This window comes from Barbus barbus, assembly GCF_936440315.1.
Source record: "Barbus barbus genome assembly, chromosome: 23".
In the NCBI taxonomy this organism is placed as follows: Eukaryota; Metazoa; Chordata; class Actinopteri; order Cypriniformes; family Cyprinidae; genus Barbus; species Barbus barbus.
The window spans coordinates 21,957,313-21,975,810 of NC_136751.1; the positions used below are offsets into that span (position 1 = coordinate 21,957,313).

General features: G+C 38.6%; 1 pseudogene across 1 annotated transcript in view; it reads right to left on the reverse strand.

The window, feature by feature from the left end:
- LOC306843023 (inositol 1,4,5-trisphosphate-gated calcium channel ITPR2-like) overlaps positions 1-18,498 on the reverse strand; it is a 92,585-nt pseudogene that overhangs the window by 41,561 nt on the left and 32,526 nt on the right. Inside the window, exons 35-36 of the transcript in view lie at positions 18,191-18,333; positions 11,715-11,823 (exon numbers count right to left, since the gene is read on the reverse strand). The product of the transcript in view is annotated as an inositol 1,4,5-trisphosphate-gated calcium channel ITPR2-like (transcript). The remainder of the gene's footprint in view (positions 1-11,714; positions 11,824-18,190; positions 18,334-18,498) is intronic.

Sequence of the window (18,498 nt, forward strand, 5' to 3'; positions counted from 1 at the left end):
TTAACATGCAGTTGGCCCCCTCTTTATGCCTATAACAGCTTCAACTCATCTGGAAAGACTTTCCACAAGATTTTGGAGTGTTTCTGTTGGAATTTTGTAACATTTGTGAGGTCAGGCACTGATGTTGGACAAGGCGGCCTGGCTCGTAATCTGTGCACCAGTTCATCCCAAACATGTTCGATGGGGTCAAGGCTCTGTGCGGGCCAGTCAAGTTTTTCCACACCAAACTCATCCAACCATGTCTTTATGGACCTTGCTTTGTTTACTAGCACAGCTAGCTGGAATAGAAAAGGGCCTTCCCCAAACTGTTCTCACAAAGCTGGAAGCATAACATTGTCCAAAATGTCTTGGCAATCTCTGAAAAACAGCCCTACAACAGTTACAGTTTGCACAATGCAGTCAGGCAGGTAACACGCTCCTGGCATCTGCCAAACCCAGACTCGGCCATCAGACTGCAAAAGTGTGACTTGTCACTCCAACATGTTTCCACTGCTCCAGAGTTCAGTGGAAGCAAGCTTTACACCACTCCATCTGACGCTTGGAAATGTACTTCACTAAGCTCTTCAGACTAACCCATTGTTTCACAAATTTTACAAATAGACTGCATGTCTAGATTTTTTAAAATATTTTATAGAAGACATTGTTCATGTTCAACAAGGCTGTATGTACAATATGTGTATATATGTATATATGTATGTATGTATATGTATGTATATGTGTGACCCTGGACCACAAAACCAGTCTTAAGTGCCAATTTTTCGAAATTGAGATTCATACACCATCTGAAAGCTAAATAAATAATCCTTCCATTGATGTATGGTTTGTTTGGATCGGACAATATTTGGCCGAGATACAACTATTTCAAAATCTGGAATCGGAGGGTGCTAAAATCAAAATATTGAGAAAATTGCCTTTAAAATTGTCCAAATGAAGTGTGGTGAGTGGGGCGGGGCCGAGAGCCGTTTTTGGCTATTGCTATAAATATACCCCAGCGACTTAAGACTGGTTTTGTCACACACACACACACACACACACACATATACACACACACATACATATATATATATATACATACATATACGGCAGATAAAAGATTAAAAGCTATTATTTAGTTGCAGATCCAGTGCGCACAATCACAGCAGTGAGTCTGTGGCCCATATACATCACCAGACTCTTGGTCTCACCCTTTGAAATGCTTTCCCAGCCTTTAATGCAGCCAATTCCAATTGTTGCTTGTTTTGGGGAGTTTCTGCCTTTACGCTCCTCTCCAGCTGGTGAAATTCATTTTCAATCGGATTTAAATCTGGAGATTGACTTGGGCAATCTAAGACTTTCCATTTCTTTGCCCTTATAAATTCCTTGACTGAACTGGCAGGGTGTTTTGGGTCATTGTCCTGATGCAATATGAAGCACTTCCCAATGAATCCGTTGGCATTTTCTTGAATATTGGTAGGCAAGATGGTTTTGTACCCTTACAAATTCATTCTGCTACTGTCATCATACATTAAGTCATCAGTAAAGTTGAGAGGGCCTGTTCCAGAGACAGCCATGCATGCTCATGCCATGACACCACCTCCACCATGCTTTACAGATGAGGCTGTATGCTTAGGATTATTTGCAGTTTTTTTCTCCACATTTTTGCTTTCCCATCACTTAGATAAAGGTTCATCTTTGTCTCATTGGTCCATAAACACAGTTCCAAAACTCTTCTGGCTCACCTTTGTACTTTTTTGTAAACTCTAATCTTGCCTTTCTATTTTTGGTGCTGGTCAGTGGTTTGCATCTTGCTGTGTAGCATCTGTAATTCTGTGTCAAAGTCTCCTGAGGACAGTAGATTGTCAGAGCATCACCCCAGCTTTCTGGAAGTTGTTGGTGATTTTACAGACACGTCTTTCAGGGTTCATTTTCACAGTTAACAACTACTGTTGTTTTCTCAGCCGAGGTAGTTGTTGGTTGCTGGTGCTGGTGATTTCCAAACTCTTGATTTCTCCATGGCCTTTGTTTTTGTTATAGCTCTAATTAACTTCCTCTTTTCTTTTAGCATCCAAATCGCTTGCTTTTCTCTCAAAGTCAGCTCCCTCATCTTCATCCTGGTTTGTGTGTGTCATCATCGAATGCAGGATTCAGAATGCAGAAGTAATGGATATAACTGATACGACACATTCCCTGCTTTTAATATCTGAAGAATTAATGCAACAGGACACAGCTGATCACTTAGAAAGACCTGTGAGGCAACTGTTACAAAACGTATGCTCACATCAGATAGAGGGATGAAACTCTAAAAGTGCTGAACTTCTTAGCTGGTAAAACATCTATGTGTTGAATCACCCAATAATAAAATGTGACATTCTGTAGTTTTGTCTCATATTCATCTTTTAATTATATTTGTAAATGTCTTGACTCCACAGCCAACAGAGCAATTTTGTCTTTACTGTTCCAATACTTTTGGAGGGCACTGTATATACACATATATACACACACACACACACACATTAAATGAGCAATATCACACTCGTAGCCATGTGATATGGTTATATATCAGCACTGCTGTGATTTGGCCGTAGGAAATCACAGCGTGCTGATATACAGCCATATCACATGGCTACGAGTGTGATATTGCGTTTACAACAGTTCGACGGCACGAGTGTGTAATTATATAAGAAACAACAACGGAGTGTCTTTAAAAACCCTCTTGAGCCTAAGCCTCCGTTTTAGAACTAGTAACGAAGGAACATTTTCAGTTGCTTCACTGAAGGCTTATTGTATTATATAATATTTAATAAACAACAAAAACAATAGCCATCATAAACGTTTCTAGGTAATTCAGTCAAAAGTACAAAGGCAGCGCCCTCAGCCAAAACTATTTGCTCTGGAACAAATAATAGATTAATGCATGGGGCCAAAGACTTCCCATTAGATTTACCCATAACGAATTATATCTCATGTTTAAGCACTGCAGAGACATCAGAACTAGCAGCAAATTCCAGAAGATCTGGCCGAGGTAAGGTTGCTCTTAGCGGGTTCATGAGTGCTGAATGGCCTCTGACACCCTGGAGCTCACATCTCCAAAACGTTGAAGCAAATTTTCAAATAGACATTATCTTTATTAACAAACTGCATATTTGAAGTCTAAACAAATACATTCTCACCTAAAAATAGTAACTCTCAAAACTACATTCCATGACACAAACACAATATTATTTATGAAATTATAATGGATTTGGGCATCTGCCATGACGCTCGAGAAATACCGCAAGCGGAGTGATGCAAACATATATCAGAAAGTTGGAATTCTGATATCACTAGAAAACTATTTTTTACAATATTTGTTTTCACTATTTTAGATAAAAAATGCAGCCTATATATTTAGTAAAGCTGATTACTTTAGTAATGCCCTGTAAATAATAATGTGACAAAGATCCAGACACTGTACTAAGCAAATTCCACTGGCCCTGCTTGGATTTTCCATTTATTCTTTGAAGATTCCATTCTAAAAATATCCCTATGAAGTAACTATGGTGCTTTCCAATGGTGTGTATGCAGGACAAGCTGACCAGGATGAATATCAATAGAGAACATGATCTAAGCTGTTGAGAACATGCTGCTCCTAAAGTTAGCCTTCTCTCTAAAGCTTACTCCTGCTTCATACTCTGGACCTCCTGTGTATCATCTGCAGGTGTGTTTTTCTGACTCTTAAAGAAAAAGGAGCAGTACAGCATGTTCTGGGCTCATTTCCATGGTGACCACACACCTCTTGCATCATGCTTGATGACTTATTTAAACAATGAGGGTGGGATGGAAAAAAAACAACACCCTTACAAATACACAAGCACACAGTTAAAAAGAGAAGGAAGAATTTTCAACAGTGTAAGAGATGATGCATTAAAGATGCAATATGAAAATCTGGGCACTCTTTCGACACCTGTGGCTAAAACATGAAATTGCAAGTGATATAGAGTCAAATGGAAGGACAGCTCTAAATATATATATATAAAAAACATTGCTTTCATAAATTTTATCCTAACTTCAAAACACTTCAATGAAATGGAACAAAGCCATTTATAATTTTATATATATATATATATATATATATATAGTAATTTCCATGAGAACAAATCTTAATGTTTAAGCATATAATGATATTCTAGGGAATTGTGTGCTTCTAATTTTATAGCAACAGTTTAGACAGGACCCTTTTCTATTCTAACATGACAATGCATCTGTCTATAAAGCAAGGTACAAACAGAGATGATTTATTCAGTCAGTGTGGAAGAAATTGACAGGTCTGCAGAAAACCAAGTCCTAATCCCAGCTGAACACCTCTGGTGTGACTTTATATGCAGACCTTGAGCCGAAAACTCATCACCAAACACCAATGATTTGTACATACACTATATGGACAAAAGTATTGGGACACCACCTTCTTTAGAACAGAAGAAGGCACTTCCAAAACTGTGGCAACAAAGATGGAAACAATTCACGTATTTAAAAACTGTATTTCCATCTCTGTTGCAACAGTTTTGAAATTGTCTAAAATGACAGTACTCATATACAAGTCATTGGTGTTTGGTGATGAGTTTTCGGCTCAAGGTCCGCATATAAAGTCACACCAGAGGTGTTCAGTAGTCAAACCTGTTCATTAGAAGGGGGTGACCCAGTACTTTTGGCAATATATTGTATTATATACAGGTCCTTTTCAAAAAATTAGCATATTGTGATAAAGTTCATTATTTTCGGTAATGTACTGATAAACATTCGACTTTCATATATTTTAGATTCATTACAACACAACTGAAGTAGTTCAAGCCTTTTATTGTTGTAATATTGATGATTTTGGCATACAGCTCATGAAAACCCAAAATTCCTATCTCAAAAAATTAGCATATCATGAAAAGGTTCTCTAAACGAGCTATTAACCTAATCATCTGAATCAACTAATTAACTCTAAACACCTGCAAAAGATTCCTGAGGCTTTTAAAAACTCCCAGCCTGGTTCATTACTCAAAACCGCAATCATGGGTAAGACTGCCGACCTGACTGCTGTCCAGAAGGCCATCATTGACACCCTCAAGCAAGAGGGTAAGACACAGAAAGAAATTTCTGAACGAATAGGCTGTTCCCAGAGTGCTGTATCAAGGCACCTCAGTGGGAAGTCTGTGGGAAGGAAAAAGTGTGGCAGAAAACGCAGCACAACGAGAAGAGGTGACCGGACCCTGAGGAAGATTGTGGAGAAGGACCGATTCCAGACCTTGGGGGACCTGCGGAAGCAGTGGACTGAGTCTGGAGTAGAAACATCCAGAGCCACCGTGTACAGGCGTGTGCAGGAAATGGGCTACAGGTGCCGCATTCCCCAGGTCAAGCCACTTTTGAACAGAGAAGCAGCACTGGACTGTTGCTCAGTGGTCCAAAGTACTTTTTTCGGATGAAAGCAAACTTTGCATGTCATTCGGAAATCAAGGTGCCAGAGTCTGGAGGAAGACTGGGGAGAGGGAAATGCCAAAATGCCTGAAGTTCAGTGTCAAGTACCCACAGTCAGTGATGCTGGTGTTGGTCCACTGTGTTTTATCAAGGGCAGGGTCAATGCAGCTAGCTATCAGGAGATTTTGGAGCACTTCATGCTTCCATCTGCTGAAAAGCTTTATGGAGATGATTTCATTTTTCATCACGACCTGGCACCTGCTCACAGTGCCAAAACCACTGGTAAATGGTTTACTGACCATGGTATTACTGTGCTCAATTGGCCTGCCAACTCTCCTGACCTGAACCCCATAGAGAATCTGTGGGATATTGTGAAGAGAAAGTTGAGAGACGCAAGACCCAACACTCTGGATGAGCTTAAGGCCGCTATCGAAGCATCCTGGGCCTCCATAACACCTCAGCAGTGCCACAGGCTGATTGCCTCCATGCCACGCCGCATTGAAGCAGTCATTTCTGCAAAAGGATTCCCGACCAAGTATTGAGTGCATAACTGAACATAATTATTTGAAGGTTGACTTTTTTTGTATTAAAAACACTTTTCTTTTATTGGTCGGATGAAATATGCTAATTTTTTGAGATCGGAATTTTGGGTTTTCATGAGCTGTATGCCAAAATCATCAATATTAAAACAATAAAAGGCTTGAACTACTTCAGTTGTGTTGTAATGAATCTAAAATATATGAAAGTCTAATGTTTATCAGTACATTACCGAAAATAATGAACTTTATCACAATATGCTAATTTTTTGAAAAGGACCTGTATATATATATATACATATATACATACACGCATACATATATAGATATACATACACTTTATATAATTATAATTTTTTTTTTTACAGTGGGGAAAATAGTAAGCATTTTATTTTTACAAACTAAGATTTAAGATTAAGACTTAAAATTTTTGCTTATATCCAAATTTTGAATCCCAGAAGTTCAATGTGGTCTCAAACCTGTTTGTCCCCCACAGTAATTAAATGCATTGCGAATGTGTTTTGTATAGATTTCAAATGCTCAATGTAGCAGCAGGGATGCCACATTTCACTTTATTTCATTGCAGCAGAACAGGTATGTTGGCATGTGGCAATTGGCGAGGGTTAAACGTGTGTGTGTCCATGTAGGCTTTGGTCTAAGAGCTCTGGCGGGATTTGTGTGTGGGCTGAAACAGTCTTATTCCACCGCAGTCAGGGAGACCTGCTCACACAGAGCTGATGTATGTGAGTGAATTTTACAGCGTGTACATGTCCCGTTCCCACCCCCGGCCTAGCATTGTGTGTGCAGTGATGTGTGTGTATCTGCATGTGTGTGAGGAGCTTAACCGTTTGAGGTTGGTAATCTGGAAAGCTGCTTTGCCTCCGGGCGGTAGTGTGAAACTTGGCTGGAGAGAAATACAGGCAGGATGAGAGCGAGAGCGAGAGAGAGAGAGAGAGAGAGAGGCATAGGCTGTTATGTAACAGGGCTTTTCTTTCCTTTGTCAACAAACAGGAGAGGCCTGTTTACACACACACACACACACAACTAGTCACCAAATACTGGTATGAGAGAGTTTACTTCAAGGGTACGCCCAAATTGTGAGAAGCAAGGTATTACTCTAAATAAACACACTCCAGAACAGGCCGCGGTTAATGATTTGTAACAAGAGCTGGATGCAATGAACAGAAACATCTTGGAAAAGAGAGAAAAAGTACGCAAGGACCAGAAGTGGACTGGCTGTCTCACAGAAGGGTTTCACACGTATACCGAGCCATGCTCACTCACAAATTTATCACGTTCTGCAAAAACACAAAGCCTGTGCGGTGCATCTATTACCCCCTTTCCATGAAAATGCTGCTGGTGCTTGTGCCAGTATTGGAAATTTGGCCAGAGGGATTTATAAACAGGCTTGCATTTTCATTGACGTAGTTCACTATGTTAGAACACAACCTGCCCACGAACATAGTACAGTACATGACGGTCTGAAGTTTCAGAACTTTTTGTTTTATCGCTCAGTCAAGTAAATCTGTGCCTTTAAGCAGACGTCATCAACAATTTGGCTTGATTTAATATACAGAATTTATACAAATTTGAAATGATTAAAACTACTGTACTATTTTTTTTTTAGAAAATAAAGTATGCATTAATTTTATCAAAAGTGACAGTACCAATATATTGTTAAAAAAATATATTTCAATCTATTAAAAAAATAATAATCACCGGAAATAAATAAATGTAAAACAAAATGAAAATAGAAAACAGTAATTTTGAATACCAATAACGTTTCACGGTATTACTTTTTATAATATTATTAATATGAATAAGAACAATATTTATATTATTAAATAAATGCAGCCTTGATGAGCATATCTGATTTCTGTAAAAAAAAAAAAAAAAAAAAAAAATTTTGCAAAATTTTGAGGCCGATAAATAAAGTGACTACACAGTATTTAAAGAAAAAATGATGACATTTAAAAACTAATTAGAACTTATAGAAAACGTTATTCTTAGTTTATCCTTATGACAATATGTCACGAAAATATAAAATATAAATTACAGCAAGGGCGAGAGGAAGTTAGTGTTTTTTGATTAAAGATGGGAACACAATTTAAAAAAAAGGTTGCATGAATAAATAATTTAAGCCAATAAATCAATTAAAAATAGAACAGTCAAAACCACACCCTCCCTGGAACCACAAGTCAAATGTTCCTAAACACAACTACACACACTTCTTCTATAGTGTCAAAAACTGAATAAACACACAGGAAAATACACGGATACTCTCGCCACTTTGAAGCTTTGAGCTCAGCTTTCTCTGCTGTGACTGTTTGGCCATTACCACATATCTAAAATTGCAGTGGAACAACAACACACGCTTGACATTTTAAACATTTTGAACATTGTGTGCAGACACAAGCTCACGTTCAGCTCACCACGCTGACACAAGTGATCATTCGAGAGAGAGAGAGAGAGAGAGAGAGAGAGAGAGAGGCCAATTATATCTGCTCATGAATCATGACCTCCTGCTCAGTAACCAAATCACCAATTCATTGGTGAGAGATACAAAGAAAAAAAACAGAATGGCTTCAAGCTAGTACAAGAGAAATTCAACCTGAAAACAAAGACTATAGAGAAAAAGCACTGAGATAAACAAGTGCTAAATGATGGGAGAGACCGAGCGAGTGAGTGAGAGCGAGAACATGATGAGCCACGTGAGGTTGGCTCAGACACTGCAGGCCGGTTACGTAAACACCCCCCCCCCCCCCGCTCCGTCGCCTCATGGACTCAGCAGACACCGCGCCTCTCCAATCCCTCCGCCTGCTGCTGTGCCACACTTTTTTCTCTTCCCTCACATGGCTTCTCACATGCTCGCTCCCTCCCTCCTTCTTTCCCTCGCTCGCCCTCCTCCTCTCTCTCTCCCGGGGAGCCAGCGGTCTGGGCCGAGCAGGCCTGCATGAAACCGCAGCACCACTCTCAGGGCAGGAAAAACACAGCAAAAAAGCCAAACCCTGTGGAGAACGAGCGCTCCAAAATAAACAAACACATACGGACACGGAATTACACAACTATCTTTTTTTGTGGTGGAGAGATGGAACAAATCTGAGTCACTTTCACACTTCTTTTGCACTTAAAATACATTTAAGACATTCCCCCACTCACTGTGATGTCATAATGACCATGATACAGCTATATGGCAAACAGTCAAACCCAGTGGAGAACACAAGCTCCTATATAAACAAGCACATACAGATGTGGAATTGTGCAAACCTGCTTTTTTTATTGGTGAAAAGATGAAACAAATCCCTTTTAAGGTGTGGCCACATTTACCGTTGCTTGGCGAAATTTTGAGGGTGAATTCCAGCCATTCTAAAAGGAATCTGTGCGATTGGAAGTTTCACACAAGGCGAAAAAAATAATAATTTTACATTTTTAAGATTTAATTAATTATTTGCTTTTCATTAAACTCACAAACCCCCTGCAGTTCCTTTACGAACCACAGTTTGGGAAATCTTGATAACGTAATGTTAAATGTCTGCTAAATGACTAAAAGTAAAAAGTAAAGAGTGTAAAGACCATCGACTCTACCGTGCGACTCCACCGGGCTAGGACACCGGCAAAGGATCGCTTTTTATTTTTATTTATTTATTTTTTCCTTTATATGTTTACTATTGAAATGTTGTTGTTGTATGCATTTGTCAATTTTATTTAATTTCTGTATTTTCTTAAATGGGTGTGTATAGAGTATTTACAGAGTGTTAACTTTTAGTTTTAGTTACTTTTTCTTATTTGTAAGTCGCTTTGGATAAAAGCGTCTGCTAAATGAAGTAAGTAAAGTAATGTAATGTTTAATGCACTTCATGTTGTCAATAACAATGAATGGAATATATTTGCTTCTTTGCATTTTTATATCAATATTGTGCAAGATTATCCTACTTAATTCAATGTAATAAACAAGTTAGGTCAAAAGTAATCAAACAGTAGTCTAAATGTGTAATGTAATGGATTACATTACTAACTAGAGTTTTTGTCACGTAATTTGGAATCAGTTACAAATTACAATTTGTAAGTAATCTAACCAGCTCTGGATGTCATAAACTTTATCATGCAAATGACACAACAAACATATACACAGCCAAACCCTGTGGAGAATGAATGCTCCAAAATAAACACCTACAGATTATACAAACTATAATTTATTTGGTGGGGAGACAGCGCAAATCTGACTCGCTTTGAATGTGCGGTTTTATCCACCATTGCTTGGCAAAATTTCACAAGCGAATTTCTGATTCAACAAATTCAGTTTGATCAAATGCTGATTCAAGTTCAACTGACGAAAATAAGTTCCAACGTTCCACCCCTCACTGTGATATCATAAACTATGACTATGATGTCATAATGTTTCTAATACAATGACACAAACCCTGTCAAGAACGAACGCTCCAAAAAACAAACACATTAAAGATGTGGAACAAAAATAAAATTTGTGGTAGAGAGATGTAACAACTTATAAGGTTCAGAAACATCTACTGTTCCTCGGCGTCGATTTCAGTCTTTCTAATAAAAAATCCATGTGCTTGGGAGCGTCAAAAAGTTCCTCACATAGATTTCGCTCATTCACAAAATTTCGCCACACAAAACAAAAAAAAGCTGCACTTCATACTTCGCTATGCTACTGAAAATGCCCCTTTTTTGCATGTGAAACTGTGCTGAAATCGCGCTAATAGAAACGTGTCTTTATACTTTTAAACTTATGACAAGTCTTTGTTACATTTAAGACATTCCGCCACTAATGGCTATGTTGTCATAATGTTTATGATGCAACAACAGGGAATTAATCTGCTAGAGCTTTTCCTGTCCTTCATTCCTCTTATTTTTCTAATCTTCCTTCTTTTTGTTTTACTCTCATTCTCTGCATGTGCAAGGCCGTAGTCAGCTCTCTGCAGTATTGATTTGTGATGCTGGGTGATTTGGCTACTTGCTCGAACACTATGAGCATGTCCTCATGTGCCTTTGCTTATGTAACAGCGCAGGACTCTTTCTCTGCTGAATGCTGATTAACTGTCTGGAGCTTTAGGACTCCCAGCATTCACCCTGCTACAGATGGCAACGACATTGCAGAGGCCCAGGAGCTGCGCTTCACTTCGCATGCCCGCATACACACACACACACACACACACACACGTTGGTTTTTATGGTTTATGGGGACTCTCCATAGGCATAATGGTTTTTATACTGAACAAACTGTGTGTGCTATTGCCCTACACCAACCCTACACCTAAACTTAGCCCTCACAGGAGACTTTGTGCATTTTTGGATTTTCAAAAAAACACCATTTAGTATGTTTTTTAAGCCTTTTGAATTATGGGGACATAGGCAGTGTCCTCATAAACCACCTTCATATTGTAATACCTCTGTCATACCCATGTCATTATACAAATTTGTGTCCTCATAAACCACATAAACATGCGCGCACACACACACACACAAGCACTCTTGGCTCTATGGGTTGAGGGGAGGGGTCATTAGGGTTCACAGTCCTTGATGTTGGCACTATCGCCCTCTTCTGGTGGTTACTGGCATGGCAACAACATTCCCTAAAGGTATTATGACATCACAGGTGGTCGTTAGTGGCAGGTTGTCTAAGAAACACATTTTCTACACATTCTCATAATTACAGACTAAGATAATATATTCACTCATAAAAAAAGTGTGAACAAAAAAGGCCAGAATAAGGTTATTGAAAGTTGCCACCACACTTACCTTATCATCAAATATTTATTTTCTATCCTGCATTTCTCGCAGGGTCTGCAGGATCTTAATACACAGCTTCTCCTCTTTCTCCATCAGTTTCTTTGTGAGTTTGATGAGCCTGAGAGAGAATATTGTATCATATTTCACACTAAACATGTAACAATTTAAAAGGAACACTCCACTTTTTAAAAAAATAGGCTCATTTTCCAACTCCCCAAGAGTTAAACAGTCGAGTTTTAATTTTTCCTATTTAAAACTTGACTCTTCTTTAGATACATCGTGCACTAAGACTGACGGAAAATAAAAAGTTGCGATTTTCTAGGCATATATGGCTAGGAACTATACTCTCATTCCGGCGTAATAATCAAGGTACTTTGCTGCCATACCACGGGTGCAGCAGGTGCAATGATATTACGTAGCGCCTGAAAGTAGTCCCCAGCTATATCATAACTATAGTTACCTAGCTGGGGAGTGGGGACTACTTTCAGGTGGGGACTAGCTGGGACTACTTTTTTTGTGATAGTGTATAAAATTACAATTTTATACACTATAATTTTCATTTCTATAAAGTGTGAATATGTCCCCTATAGCATTCTAAAACAAAACCAATCAGAACGCCTTGTTATCACTAGTTTTATTTTGATTTACTCTATTACTCTATTCCCACCCTTTACTATTGTTTCACTGTTACTTGCTTAAATGGCGGATTTGTGTCTACCTTTGAGTGCAGGTGAGGACACATTCGAGCTGCATTCGGTGCAGCTGGAGCTGGAGGCCGTGGAGAAGCAGGCCCAGCTGAGAGAGCAGAGAGCCACGCTGGAAACATCCCGGGCTGACGCTCACAAGTCCGGGGTAAGTATACAGCACGCTGCTAACACTCCCACCACCTCTACTTTGTGTGTTTCTCTGCACAGACCCTGTGCACCCAGGACGCGATCTTCCCAGATGTCCTTCACTCCGGCACCGGGACGCCACGGACCCTGGGTGCACCAGCAGCGGAAGACGCGAGCCAGGCCCCGGGCGACGACCTCTCTGCCTCCGGTCTTCGAGATCTCCACCTGGAACCACTTCGCTCCCCTCCGCGAGACGGAACGTGACGCTGTGATCGTCGGAGACTCCATCATCCGGCACGTCCGTGCTACGTTAGCTGAAGGTAAAGTGCACACTCACTGTTTCCCCGGTGCTCGTGTTCTCGATGTTTCTGTGCAGATACCCGCGATCCTGAAGGGCGACGAGAGCATCGGTGCTGTCGTGCTGCACGCGGGGGTTGACGACACCAAGCTGCGGTAGACGGAGACACTGAAGAGGGACTTCAGGAGCCTGATCGAGACGGTACGCAGCACATCGCCCGCGACGACGATCATCGTGTCAGGACCGCTTCCCACGTATCGACGAGGACACGAAAGGTTCAGTAGACTGTTTGCTTTAAACGAATGGTTATTGTCATGGTTTAAAGAACAGAAACTGCTCTTTGTTAATAATTGGAATCTTTTCTGGGAGCATCCTAGGCTTTTTCGTGCTGATGGCCTGCACCCCAGCAGAGTCAGAGCGGAACTCCTGTCGGACAACATCTCCAGGACGCTACGCTCCATCTGACTAGTAAGCCAATTCTCAAATAACTGCTATGATGACTTTTGTTCTACCCACTTAAAAGATAGAAGTACTTGCGTTGTCCAATCTATACAGACTGTGTTTGTTCTCCGAATAGCGAGGTCAAAATATAAATTTAATGCAGGATCTAGAAAAAATCTGATCGTGATTAAACCAGAAAAACGCATTTTTAAAGCTTGGGCTCCTAAACATTAGATCACTCGCACCCAAAGCAGTTATTGTAAATGAAATTATCACAGATAATAATTTTGATGTTCTCTGCCTGACTGAAACCTGGCTTAAACCAAATGAATATTTTGGTCTAAATGAGCCTACTCCACCAAGCTACTGTTATAAACATGAGCACCCTTAAGACTGGTCGTGGTGGCGGTGTTGCAACAATATATAGTGATATTCTCAATGTTACTCAGAAAACAGGATACAGGAGGTTTAACTCATTCGAAATACTTCTGCTTAATGTTACACTGTTAGATATGCAAAAGAAATCTCTCCTATCTCTTGCTCTGGCTACTGTGTATAGACCGCCAGGGCCATATACAGATTTCCTAAAAGAATTTGCAGATTTCCTCTCAGATCTATTGGTTAATGTTGATAAAGTGCTAATTGTCGGCGATTTTAACATTCACGTTGATAATACAAATGATGCGTTAGGACTTGCGTTTACTGACCTAATAAACTCTTTTGGAGCAAAACGTCACCAGGCCCACTCATCGTTTTAATCATACGCTAGATTTAATTATATTGCATGGAATTGATCTAACCGATATAGATATTGTACCTCAAAGTGATGATGTTACTGATCATTTCCTTGTATAGTGCATGCTGCGTATTACTGATATTAATTATATGGCTCCGCGTTATTGTCCGGGCAGAACTATTGTTCCAGCCACCAAAGACAGATTCACAAATAACCTGCCTGATTTATCTCAACTGCTCTGTGTTCCCATAAATACACATGAACTAGACGAAATGACTAGCAACATGGGCACTATCTTCTCTAATACATTAGAAGCTGTTGCCCCACTCAAATTGAAAAAGGTTAGAGAAAAACGTACTGCGCCATATGGTACAACAGTTATACCCATTCTCTCAAGAAAGAAACTCGTAATCTTGAGCGAAAATGGAGAAAAACTAACTTGGAAGTTTTTAGAATTGCATGGAAAAACAGTATGTCCAGCTATAGACAGGCTCTAAAAGCTGCCAGGGCAGAGCATATCCGCAAACTCATAGATAATAACCAAAACAATCCAATGTTCTTATTTAGCACAGTGGCTAGATTAACAAATAAACACACGCCACTCGATCTAAATATTCCCTCCCAGTTTAATAGTAATGACTTTATGAATTTCTTTACTGATAAAATAGATAACATCAGAAATACAATAACAAATGTATATTCTACTGCGTCTAGTAGTTCAGCTTCATTCATCGCACCCAAAGAAAAACTGCAGAGCTTTACAACTATAGGACAGGAAGAGCTAAATAAACTTATCAATGCATCTAAACCAACAACATGTTTATTAGATCCTGTACCCACTAAACTACTGAAAGAGTTGTTACCTGTAGTAGAAGAACCGCTTCTCAATATTATTAACTCATCGTTATCTTTAGGTCCCATCCCAAAACCATTCAAGCTGGCGGTTATTAAGCCTCTTAATAAGAAACCACAACTAGATTCTAATGAACTGGCAAATTACAGACCCATTTCAAATCTTCCGTTTATGTGTAAAATTTTAGAAAAATTTGTGTCTGCTCAATTGTGTTCCAAATGACTTGCTTCTTGCTTCAGACCAAGGCTGCATCTCATTGCTAGTATTACTTGATTTTAGTGCTGCGTTCGACACTATAGACCATGACACACTCATAGATCGATTACAAAACTATACTGGTATTCAAAGGCAGGCTTTAAGATGGTTTAGATCCTACCTGTCCAATCGCTACCACTTTGTTCATTTAAATGGGGAGTCATCTCAATTATCACCAGTAAAGTATGGAGTACCACAAGGATCTGCCCTAGGTCCTCTGCTATTTTCAATATACATGTTGCCCCTTGGTAATATTATTAGAAAATATGGGATTAGTTTTCATTGTTATGCTGATGATACTCAACTATATATCTCAACAAGACCAGATGAAACTTCTCAACTATCTAAGCTAATAGATTGTGTAAAAAATTTAAAAGATTGGATGACCAATAATTTCCTCCTATTAAATTCAGATAAGACAGAGATATTACTTATTGGACCAAAAAACAGTACACAGAATCTCTTGGATTACAATTTGCAACTAGATGGATGTACTGTTACGTCCTCTAAAGTCAACAATCTGGGTGTTATATTAGACAGCAACTTGTCCTTTGAAAATCATATTTCCCATGTTACAAAAACAGCATTCTTCCATCTTAGAAACATTGCCAAGCTTCGAAACATGCTACTAGTTCATGCATTCATGACCTCTAGACTGGACTATTGTAATGCACTGCTAGGTGGTTGTCCTGCATCTTCAATAAACAAGCTACAGATAGTCCAAAATGCAGCGGCTAAAGTTCTTACCAGGTCAAGAAAATATGATCATATTACCCCAATTTTACAGTCTCTGCACTGGCTACCTATTAAGTTCCGTATCATTTACAAAATATTATTACTTGCCTATAAGGCCCTAAATGGTTTAGCTCCTGCGTACCTAACTCATCTTCTACCACGCTACAATCCAACCCACTCTCTAAGGTCGCAAAACTCTGTACTTTTGGTAGTACCTAGGATAGCAAAGTCCACTAAAGGAGGTAGAGCTTTTTCACATTTGGCTCCCAAACTCTGGAATAGCCTTCCTGATAACGTTCGGGGTTCAGACACACTCTATCTGTTTAAAACTAGATTAAAGACGCATCTCTTTAGCCAAGCATTCACATAATGCATCTTATAATCTTGTACTGCAGTTATATCTGATCAAATGTACATTATTATTATTCTTTACCTTGGGTTGAACAAATCATTTTTGCTTAGATGGAACAGCAGCTATGCTAATTATGTCTCTATTTGTTTCTCTGTTTCTGTCACGGGATTAATATCGGAATTACAGTAATATAGGAATTACAGAAATATAGGAATTACAGAAGCATCAATCTGGATCCAACCCTTAAATGATCTGAGATGACCGAACACCTGAGAAAAGATAATGCCAACCCCTCAGAGGACCTCAGAGGATGCCAACGCTCAGACAACATACAGAATTGCCAAATTTTGCCATAAGTTCAATATATTAAGGTTCTGCAATATATAAATATATTGTGGAAACTTAATTTCCTGTATAGCTGCTTTGCAACGATTTGTATCGTAAAAAGCGCTATACAAATAAACTTGAAATTGAACTGTTTAACTCTTGGGGAATTGGAAAATGAGCCTATTTTCAAAAAAAGTTCCTTTAAGGACGTCAACTTGGCCATTCGACCAGTCACATCAACTACAAAATGTTTTGCAACTATGCATTTAACTAATATCAATACATACAATTACTGATGTATCAAAATACATTGTCATCTCATTTTTTTTCCTAAAACACTTAGAATATAATTCTTTGTGTTTAGTGGAGTAACGCTGGCTGAGATTGAAATCCTTGAAAACAATAGATTATGCAGATAACAGTCCCATTTACAGGCTAGACACATGACAAAACTGGATTTTATATAACCATCAGATGTTATTAAAATATTTAAGGACAAAAAGTACACTACTGTTGAAAAGTTTGAGGTCAGTACGATTTTTTTTTATGTTTTTAAATCTCTTATGCTCACGAAGGCTGTTTATTTAATTAAAAATACAGTAAAAACAAGAATGTTTCTAAATTATTATAATTTAAAATAACTGTTTTAATATTAAAACATAATTTATTCCTGTGATGGCAAAGCTGAAGTTTCAGCATCATTACTCCAGTCTTCAGTGTCACATGATCCTTCATAAATCATTCTAATATGTGATTTGGTGCTCAAGAAACATTTCTTATCAATGTTAAAAACAGTTGCGCTGCTTACGATACTTTTGTAACAATGCAAAAGTCTTCACTGTTGCTTTTTCTCAATTTAATCCATCCTTGCCGTACAAAACTGTTCATTTCTTTAAAAAATTAAATAAAAACTTACTGACCCAAAATGTTTGAACAGTGGTTTACCTAGTAATCAATCCATATATTTGATATCTGTAACTAAAATCAATTGATTTGCAAGCCGGATTTTAAGAAAAAAACTAAAAGAAAAAGTCCAGCTACATATGACAATATCACATACTATGGGGTTGGCAGATTGAGACCGTTTTCAATTCAATAAGTATTTGAATTGTTTTTGCAACAATTTTCCTTGTCATGTCATGTTATTTTAATAAATGGAATGTCCAAAAATGTTGTGGCAAATAAAACAGGAAATCTGTTTTATGTCCTAGTTGTGTAGACTTACATAATCACATGCAGACGGTCTGTGATTTTAGAGGTACATCTTGCTCAGACTCAGATGATTGCTTATATAAAAGGCACTCAGAACCCCAGGCACATACACAACAAACACATTTTATAGCTCATATATGATGCTGCTGGTATACTAATCACAGCACAACCGGGTCCAACATATTCATACAAATATGAACATATTTTCAATTCAAATTGGTATTTACATGTTTTAAACCCATTTTTACAGACAAACATACAACAGACAATCAGTTAAGGGTGTTGCTGACGTAAATGTTTGGAGCTATAGCAGAAATTCTCATGGATTTATAATGTCATACCTATACCTATGGCTATTTTTAACACTGCCACTGGACTTGTTTAATATATTCATCGCGTATGACGCACTGTTTTAATTAGTTTGATGTGGGTGTGTGTCTCACTTAGACATGAAGGCTCCATCCTCACTGCGGAGCTGTGTAGACTCAGGAAACAGCATCTCTGGGCTTTGCAGCACGTCTACTAATACAGAAAACTCTGCATGCACCTGCGGATTAAACTGCTCCTCCAGATACACCACGACTCCCTGAAACATATAACATCCAATCAAAAGGAGTAGTCAGTATCATAGACAACAGACATTTAACATGCACAAATACTATTACTGTTATCTGATTAGCATAAGGTAATGATCAGATCAGTGATGATGTGCAATGTGGTATACTATTATTATAATAATGATTTTTTTAAT